At 36.9% G+C, this 9,998-nt stretch overlaps 1 pseudogene; it reads left to right on the top strand.

Moving 5' to 3' along the window:
• Positions 1-1,247: 1,247 nt before the first annotated feature.
• On the top strand, positions 1,248-2,983 carry LOC123847057 (SNW domain-containing protein 1-like; annotated as a pseudogene).
• The last annotated feature ends 7,015 nt before the right edge of the window (positions 2,984-9,998 follow it).

Raw genomic sequence — 9,998 nt, 5'->3', positions numbered from 1 at the left:
GCTTTCATCAACTGAGCCTTCGTAATTTGTTTTAAAGTGCCTCTCTTACTGGGATTGAGAATGAGAAATTTCTTGACCAGGTTTTCATATTCCATGGACAAGTAAAAGGGAATATGATATTTTCTGCTCAGTGCCCACTCCCACAGCTCCTTGAAGTTCTGTCCATCAAAAGGATCCCTATACACACTCCATTGAACAGTGTGTATAGGATGACTCTTGGGCTCCACACATACACCTCCAGTCCATGGTGTACTTTTGAACCTGGAAGAGTTCTAGGGAAGCATGGGGGAGGGGGAGAGGCTGTCACAGAAGGTATCTAACTTACTGCAAAATTCATTTCTGAAGCAAAACTTTGCAATCTTGATGTTCATGTCAGTATCCAGAGCAAGTTTTCTGCCTTTAAGTCTCTACAAACAATATCCTTTTGGTGGCAGTTCTGTATATCAGACACTAACAAAGTTTCCTTCAGGCCTCTTTCTCTTACACACTGCTGAAGGAGTTCTCTTGAATTTCATCAATGATCGGCTCATCCACCTCTTTTCTAGTCAGGATGTGTTAGACCAACTTAGCTTTTATCAAGTTACCATTGCTGATGGTCTCAAAGAGTCAGCAGTTGCAGCGTGGGTCTCCTGCTCAGCAGAGATGGCAGAAAGGCCTGGCAACATTATGGATTTACTGCTAAGCTTGGAGTTAAGGTATCCAAAAATCAGCTTAAAATTGAGATAAGTTGATGAAAGGCTTTGTCCAATTCACTTAAAAAGAAAATCACTTCTAAAGGCCATCTAACAAACTGATCTTTTAATGGACTCAAAACACAATACCAAACAAAAATAAAAATAAACAAAATAAATACAAACTAAATTTAAAAAGAAAGACTGAGAAAAAATATAAGTAGAAAAAATGAGAAAAAGAAAGGAAAAAAGAAAAAATGAGAAAATGAAGAGTGAATGAAAAAGAAAAATTAACAACAAACAAATACATTTAAAAATCCACAATGACAAGGAAGAAAGCTAAATTTGGTCAAAGTCCCTCAAGTCACTGAAAACCATCTTCTTGGACTGGAAGGATCAAAAACCCAGGTCAAAAAATTAAAATCATATCAAGCATACTTTCCAACCATGATATGAAACTAGAAATCAATTACCAGAAAAAAATCTGGAAAGGACACAAATATATGGAGGCTAAGTAACATGCTACTGAATAATGAATGGGTCAACTGAGAAATCAAAGAGGAAATTTAAAAATATATGAAAACTGGTCGCTCGCACTGGAAGAAGCGGAAGAAGATCACACTCACCAGCTTTTTACCTGCACCTACTCAGGTATCTCAGGACCAGCTTGAGGCTGAAGAAAGGGCAAGATCCCAGAGATCACGACGGACCTCACTGGTCTCCTCCCGAAGAGAACCTCCCCCATACGGGTACCGGAAAGGCTGGATACCTCGGTTATTAGAGCATTTTGGAGATGGAGGTGCTTTTCCAGAGATCCATGTGGCCCAGTATCCACTGGATATGGGGTGAAAGAAAAAAATGTCAATGCACTGGCCATTCAGGTGGATGCTGAAGGAAAAATTAAATATGATGCAATTGCTCGGCAAGGACAGTCAAAAGACAAGGTCATTTATAGCAAGTATACTGACCTGGTTCCCAAGGAAGTCATGAATGCAGATGACCCAGACCTGCAAAGACCTGATGAAGAAGCCATTAAAGAGATAACAGAAAAGACAAGGGTAGCCTTAGAAAAATGTGTATCACAGAAGGTTGCTGCAGCCATGCCAGTTCGAGCTGCTGATAAACTGGCTCCTGCTCAATATATTTGATACACACCATCTCAACAAGGAGTGGCTTTCAACTCTGGAGCTAAACAGAGAGTTATTCGGATGGTGGAAATGCAGAAAGATCCAACAGAGCCTCCAAGGTTCAAGATTAATAAGAAAATTCCCCGAGGACCACCTTCCCCTCCTGCACCTGTCATGCATTCTCCTAGCCGAAAGATGACCGTGAAGGAACAACAAAAGTGGAAGATCCCTCCTTGCACTTCAAACTGGAAAAATGCAAAGGGGTATACAATTCCATGAGACAAACATCTGGCTGTTGATGGAAGAGGCCTGCAGACAGTTCACATCAATGAGAACTTTGCCAAGCTGGCCAAAGCCCTCTATATTGCTGATTGGAAGGCTCGTGAAGCTGTACAAATGCGTGCTCAAGTAGAGAGAAAGATGGCTCAAGAAGAAAAGGAGAAACATGAAGAGAAACTTAGAGAAATGGCCCAGAAAGCCAGGGAGAGAAGAGCTGGGATCAAAACGCATGTGAAAAAAGAGGATGGGGAGGCACATGAGAGGGATGAAATCCGGCATGACAGGCGAAAAGAGAGACAGCACAACAGGAATCTTTCCAGGGCAGTTCCTGATAAGAGGTCGAAACTACAGAGAAATGAAAATCGAGATATCAGTGAAGTCATTGCTCTTGGTGTGCCCAATCCTCAGATGTCCAATGAAGTTCAGTATGACCAAAGGCTTTTCAACCAGTCCAAGGGTATGGACAGTGGTTTTGCAGGTGGAGAAGATGAAATTTACAACGTTTATGATCAAGCCTGGAGAGGTGGTAAAGATATGGCCCAGAATATTTACAGGCCTAGTAAAAATCTGGACAAGGACATGTATGGTGATGACCTAGAAGCCAGAATAAAGACTAACAGATTTGTTCCCGATAAGGAGTTTTCTGGTTCAGACCATAGGCAAAGAGGATGAGAAGGACCAGTTCAGTTTGAGGAAGATCCTTTTGGTTTGGACAAGTTTTTGGAAGAAGCCACAGCATGGTGGCTCTAAAAGACCCTCAGATAGCAGCCGCCCCAAGGAACATGAGCATGAAGGCAAGAAGAGGAGGAAATAGATACACCTCTCTTCAAAGTGAATGAACTTTTATCCATAACCCTAATGATGCAAGTCAGATGGGCAAACACTTTGTAAATGGCCAGGATAAAAACCAAATCTGAGTGTCAGACCCCAGCACTACTTTTTAATACAGGAGTAAGGGGTGGGGGGTATGGAAAATTCTTTGAACTATTTAGTTTTTTTTTAAGAGTCGGTTGTGTTTGTGCTTCTCCTACCTTTTGTCATTTATAGAACATACTTCCCCACACATGAAATTAAGACCATTTCCTTTTATGTGACATTAGTACTTTGGGGTTAATATTTTGTGTAAGAATGACTGCTGATGAATAAAGTTGCCCCAACCACAGGTAGTAGAAGGATGTTCACATACTGGAACTGTCTGCCAAATGACGTTTGCCCCTATTACGTTCTGTTTTAATTTGGAGTGGGGAAAGTAAACTCTTGCTTGGTGCAACTATTTGTTTCAAATAAAAACATTTAGACAAAAGTTAAAAAAATATATATATGGAAACAAATGAAAATGAAAATACAATGGTCCAAAGTCTTTGGGACACAGCAAAAGGAGTTCTAAGAGGGAATATAACAATACAGACCTACATCAAGAAATGAGAAAAATCTTAAATAAACACCTTAAACTTACATCTAAAAAGGCTAGAAAAAGAACAAAGCCCAAAGCTAGCAGAAGGAAGACAATAATAAAGATTAAAGCAGAAATAAATAAAATAGAAAATAAAAAGCAATCTAAAAGGTCAGTAACACAGAGAAATAACTGATAGCACAGAAATATAAAGTATTATATATAATGTATAATTATAAATATTATAAAAAATGATATGCCAATAAATTAAACAACCTAGAACAAATGGACAAATTCCTAGAAACATATAATCTTCCAAAACTGAAACAAGAAGAAATAGAAAATATGAACAGACCAATTACTAGTGATGAAATTGAATCAGTAAACAAAAACTCCTAACAAAAAAGTATCAGGGTGAGATGGCTTCACAGGTTAATTCTACCAAATATTTAAAAAAGAGTTAATACAGGGATGCCTGGGTGGCTCAGTCATTAAGCGTCTGCCTTCAGCTCAGGTCATGACCCCAGGGTCCTGGGATCGAGCCCTGCATTGGGCTCCCTGCTCCACGGGGAGCTTGCTTCTCCCTCTCCCACTCCCCCTGCTTGTGTTCCCTCTCTCGCTGTGTCTCTCTCTGTCAAATAAAAATAAAATCTTAAAAAAAAAGGAGTTAATACCGATTGTCAAGCTATTACAAAAAAAAGAAGAGGAAGGAAAACTTCCAAATTCATTCTATGAGGTTATAATGATCCTGATTCCAAAACTAGACAAAGATACTAAAAATAGGGATGGCTGGGTGGCTCAACTGGTTAAGCATCTGTCTTCAGTTCAGGTCATGATCTCTGGAATAGAGCCCCACATCTGGCTCCCTGCTTAGCTGAGAGCCTGCTTCTCCCTCTTCCCTGCCTCTGCTCATGCTCTCTTTTGCTATCTCTCAAATAAATAAATAAAATCTTTAAAAAGAAAAAAAAGAAAAAGAAAAGCAGAGAAAATAGTTACAGAAAAAAATACTAAAAACAAAAACAAAAATAACAACAAACAAAAATTACAGGCCAATATCTCTGAACATAGATGTAAAATCCTCAACAAAATATTAGCAAATTATCAACTATACATTAAAAAATCATTCACCACAATCAAGTAGGATTTATTCCAGGGATGCAAGTGTGGTTCAGTATTTGCAAATCATCCAATGTAATAAATCACATTATCAAAAGATATGATCATCTCAATAGACACATAAAAGTATTTGACAAAACACAACATCCATTCATGATAAAAACTCTGGACAAGTTGGTTTAAAGAGAACATATCTCAACATAATAAAGACCATATATGAAAAACCCACAGCAAACATCATACTCAATGGTGAAAAACTGAAAGTTTTTCCTCTAAGATCAGGAACAAAATAAGGATGTGCATTCTCCCCACTTGTATTCAATACAGTACTGGAAGTCCTAGCTGCAGCAATCAGACAAGAAAAATAAATAAATAAATAAATAAATAAATAAATAAATAAATAGCCAGCCTCCAAATTGGTAAAGAAGAAGTAGAACTATCATTATTTGTAGATGACATGATACCATATATAGAAAACCCTAAAGACTACACCAAAAGATATTATAACTGATAAATAAATTCAGTAAAGTTGCAAGATACAGGGTGCCTGGGTGGCTCAGTTGGTTAAACATTTGTCTTCGGCTCAGGTCATGAACTCAGCGTCCTGGGATTGAGCCTGGCATCGGGCTCCCTGCTCAGCAGGGAGTCTGCTTCTCCCTATCCCTCTGCTCCTCCCCCGCTTTCTCTAATAAATAAAATCTTTTTTTTAAAAAAAGTTGCAAGATACAAAAAGTGGGCACAGGAGCTGAATGAACATTTTTCCAAAGACATACAAATGGCCAACAGACACATGAAAAGGTACACAATATCACTTATCATCAAGGAAATGCAAACCAAAACCACAGTGAGATTGCCTTACACCTGTTAAAATGGCTAGATTCAAAAAGACAGGAATGTTGGTGAGGATGTGGAGAAAAAGAAACTCTTATGCACTGTTGGTGGGAATGCAAATTGGTGTATCCACTGTGGAAAAAATTATGGAGGTTCCTCAAAAAATGCAAAATAGAAATGCCATTCAACCCAGTAATTCCACTACAGGGCACTTACTGAAGAAAATATGAAAACACTAATTTGAAAAGATATATGCATCCCTATGTTTATTACACCATTATTTATAAGCTATGGAAACAAACCAAGTATCCATTGATAGAAGAATGGATAAAGAAGATGTGAGATATATATGTATATATATATATAATGGAATATTGCTCAGCCATAAAAAAAAAATGAGATCTTGACATCTGCAACAACATGGATGGAACTAGAGGGTATTGTGCTAAGTGAAATAAGTCAGACAAAGAAAGACAAATACCATATGATTTCACTTATATGTGGAATCTAAAAAAAAAAAAGAAAAATCAAATATACTTTTTTTTAAGATTTTATTTATTTATTTGAGAGAGAGAGAATGAGAGACAGAGAGCATAAGAGGGAAGATGGTCAGAGGGAGAAGCAGACCCCCCGCTGAGCAGGGAGCCTGATGTGGGACTCGATCCCAGGACTCCAGGATCATGACCTGAGCCGAAGGCAGTCGCTTAACCAACTGAGCCACCCAGGCGCCCTCAAATAGACTCTTAAATACAGAGAATAAACTGCTGGTTGTCAGAGGGTACATGGAGGGGGATGGGTGAAAAAGATAAAGGAGATTAAGAGTTAGAAATTTCCAGTTATAAAATAAATGTCACAGAGATTTTTTTTTAAAGTACAGTATAGGGAATATAGTCAATAATATTTTAATAATGCTGCATGCTGACAGATGGTGACAATACTTATCATGGTGAGCACAGAGTAACAGAATGGGTGAATTGATATGTTGTATTCCTGAAACTATATAACACTGTTGTTAATTTTACTTCAATAAAACTGGTCACAGCTGGGAATAATTCACAGAATTGTGCTCACTTTTTGGCCATACAAACCTTCACTCTTTTAAAAAATTATTGAGGGGGCGCCTGGGTGGCTCAGTTGGTTAAGCGACTGCCTTCGGCTCAGGTCATGATCCTGGAGTCCCTGGATCGAGTCCCGCATCGGGCTCCCTGCTCGGCAGGGAGTCTGCTTCTCCCTCTGACCCTCCCCCCTCTCATGTGCTCTCTCTCATTCTCAAATAAATGAAATCTTTAAAAAAAAAAATTATTGAGGACTCAAAAGAACTTTGTTCTTTGTGGGAAATGGCTATTGATATTTAACTTATTAGAAATAAAAACCTATAGGATGCTTCAGCAGACTTTTCATTTCTAATATAAAAAGTTGCAAAAATTTTGGGATTTTAAGAACTCATAATGTTGACAATTTCAATTACAAATTCAATTCCTTTTTCTTTAAACTCTGAATAATTGGTCTCAAAATGATGCCACAACTTAATTGACATCATGATGCTATACAAAAAATGTTCTGTTGCATAAGACACAATAAGGTACATTATTCCTATCTATAAAGCTGAGTGGAAGCTAACTTTCACCATATTTTAATTATTTACAGCTTTGCCTAGCTTTCTTTGGAGTAGATTCCTCCCTTCTTACACTCCTACCTCAGGCCTCTGCACTAACTCCCAGTTCTGCCCAGGTCTCTTTCCTCAGAGAGCCACAAAACTCCTTCCCACACCTCCTTCAACCTTGGTTGAAATGCCACTTTCTTAAGTGCTGTCTCTATTTGGTCTTGCAACTCTCCCTGCACAACCTATCCACTATCCCCATCCATTGCTTTCCATTAAAAAAAAAAATTATATTATATTTTCCAAATATACTCAAAATTAGATAAGATAGTATTAAGATCCTCCTTGTATTTATCATCCAACAACAAGGATTATCAAATTTTTGCAATCTGATTTTATCTTATCCACAAATACTTCAGTCTACATCTTTAAATGACAAATACTTTTATTTCGTTGGAAACACAGCCACAACACCATCATCAAATCTAACAAAATTAACAATATCATATATTATCAGTCCACTTTCTAATTTCCCATTTGACTTAGGGGTGTCTTGGTACAGCTGGTATCTTTGAATAAAGGCCCAAACAAAGTATACCCAAAACAATATCACCATTCAAAATACTACATATTTTACTTATTTATTTGCTTATTGTTTCTGTTTCTCCCATAGAATATCAACTCCACAATATCCATTGCCAATATCACTTATATTTCCTTTTTCACTTTTTTAGTGGCTGATGTTGAATTTGCAGTGTACATTTACAACTAATCCAAGTCCTCTTTCAAATATTTCATGTGTAGTATAATTACCTTATTAGAGTATATCTAATTCCTCTTTCAAAACATTGCTGTCACTCACTTCACTTATCTATAATCACTGAACATATTGCTGCTATCATTATTTTGCACAAACTGTTATTTGTTAGGTCAATTAAAAATAAGAAAAATATAAGATTTTATTTTACTTTTATTTTTTTCCTTTTTTAACACTTTTCCTTTCTTTATATAGATCCAAATTTCTGACCTATAGTACTTTCCTTCTTTCCAAAGGATTTCAACATTTCTATTAAGGCAGGTCTTGGATTTCCCCCAATTTTTACTTGGCTGAGAAAGTTTTTATTTCTCCTTTACTTTTGAAGAATAATTTCACTGGATACAACATTCTTGTATCATTTGGTCATTTTTTTTTTTTTCTTTCAACACTTTATTTCACTCCATTCTCTTGCTTTTCTGGTTGCTGAAGAGAAATCTGACATAATTTTATTTTTGCTCCTCTAAAGGTAATATATTTTTTCCTTTGGAAAAAGAGTTTTTCCTTTGTCTTTGGTTTTTTGAAGTTTGAAAATTAAATACCCAGGTTTTCATTTTTTAATATTTGTCCTGCTTGATGTTCTCCTAACTTCCTGGATCTACTCTGGTGTATGTCATTAAGTTTGGAAAATTCTCAATCATTATCACTTCAACTATTTCTTCTGTCCCTTTTCCTCTTTCTTCTTCTGGTATTCTCATTATACATATATTACACCTTTTTGAATTGTCCCACAATTAAAATGACCTCATTTTCATAAGGCCATTACTTTCAGAAGCAAAAGAGATAACTGGCTTTTCTAATACACAGAAGTAGGCAGAGACTTAGACAAAATTCCAAGACGGAGGAATTTATCCCAAATGAAAGAACAAGATGAGGTCATGACCAGAGATCTAAGAGAAACAGATATAAGTAGCATGCCTGATGGAGAATTTAAAACAATAATCAAGGATATTCTCTGGGCTTGAGAAAAGAATAGAAGACATAAAGGAGACCCTTAAAATGGAGATAAAAGATTTTAAAAAGAATCAGAGATGAAGAATGCAATAAACGAGACTGTGAACAGGCTTGATGCAATGAACAGCAGGCTGGGAGAAGCAGAAGAATAATTACTGACCTAGAAGACAAAATAAAACAGAACAGATAAATAAAATAAAAAATAAAACAAAATAAAAAAGAACAGACTTAGGGAACTCAGTAACTCCATCAAGTGTAATAACATTTGTATTACAGGAGTCCCAGAAGAAGAGAAAGAGAAGGGGACAGAAAATTTATTTTAAGAAATAATAGCAGAAAACTTCCTAATCTGGGGAAGGAAACAGACATCCAGATCCAGGAGGCACAGAGAACTCCTATCAACGTCAACAAAAGCAGGCCAACACTAAGGCATATTATAACTAAATTTGCAAAATATAGTGATAAAGAAAAAAAATCTTAAAAGTAGCAAGACAAAAGAAGTCCTTAACTTACAAGGGAAAACCCACAAGGCTAGCTGGAGATTTCTCAACGGAAACTTGGCAAATCAGAAGGGAGTGGCGTGATTTATTCAAAGGCTGAATGGGAAAAATCTGCAGCCAGGAATATTCTATCCAGCAAGGCTATCATTCAGAATAGAAGGAGAGATAGTTTCCCAGATAAACAAAAACTAAAGGAGTTCATGACTACTAAACTAGCCCTGCAAGAAATATTAAAGGGGACTCTGTGTATAAAGGAGAGACCAAAAATGACAAAGACAAGAAAGGATTAGCAAAATCTCCAGAAACAATGACAGAACAGTAATAAAATGGCAATAAAATACATACCAATCAATAATTACTTTGAATGTAAATGCACTAAATATTCCAATCAAAAGACATAGGGTGTCAGAACGGATTTAAAAAAAAAAAAACATCTATATGCTGCCTACAGGAGACTCATTTTAGATCTAAAGACAGATTGAGGGCGCCTGGGTGGCTCAGTTGGTTGAGCAACTGCCTTCGGCTCAGGTCATGATCCTGGAGTCCCGGGATCGAGTCCCACATCGGGCTCCCTGCTTGGCGGGGAGTCTGCTTCTCCCTCTCCCGCTCCCCCCTCTTGTGCTCTTTCTCTCTCTCACTCTCTCTCTCAAATAAATAAATAAAATCTTAAAAAATAAATAAATAAATAAATAAAAAGATTTAAAGACAGATTG

Source organism: Mirounga angustirostris, unplaced genomic scaffold, assembly GCF_029215605.1.
Source record: "Mirounga angustirostris isolate CCGP_5_RB_7025 unplaced genomic scaffold, mMirAng1.0.hap1 SCAF_6, whole genome shotgun sequence".
Classification (NCBI taxonomy): domain Eukaryota; kingdom Metazoa; phylum Chordata; class Mammalia; order Carnivora; family Phocidae; genus Mirounga; species Mirounga angustirostris.
The sequence above is the reverse complement of the archived record's forward strand: the minus strand, read 5'-3'. Positions and strand labels throughout refer to the sequence as shown.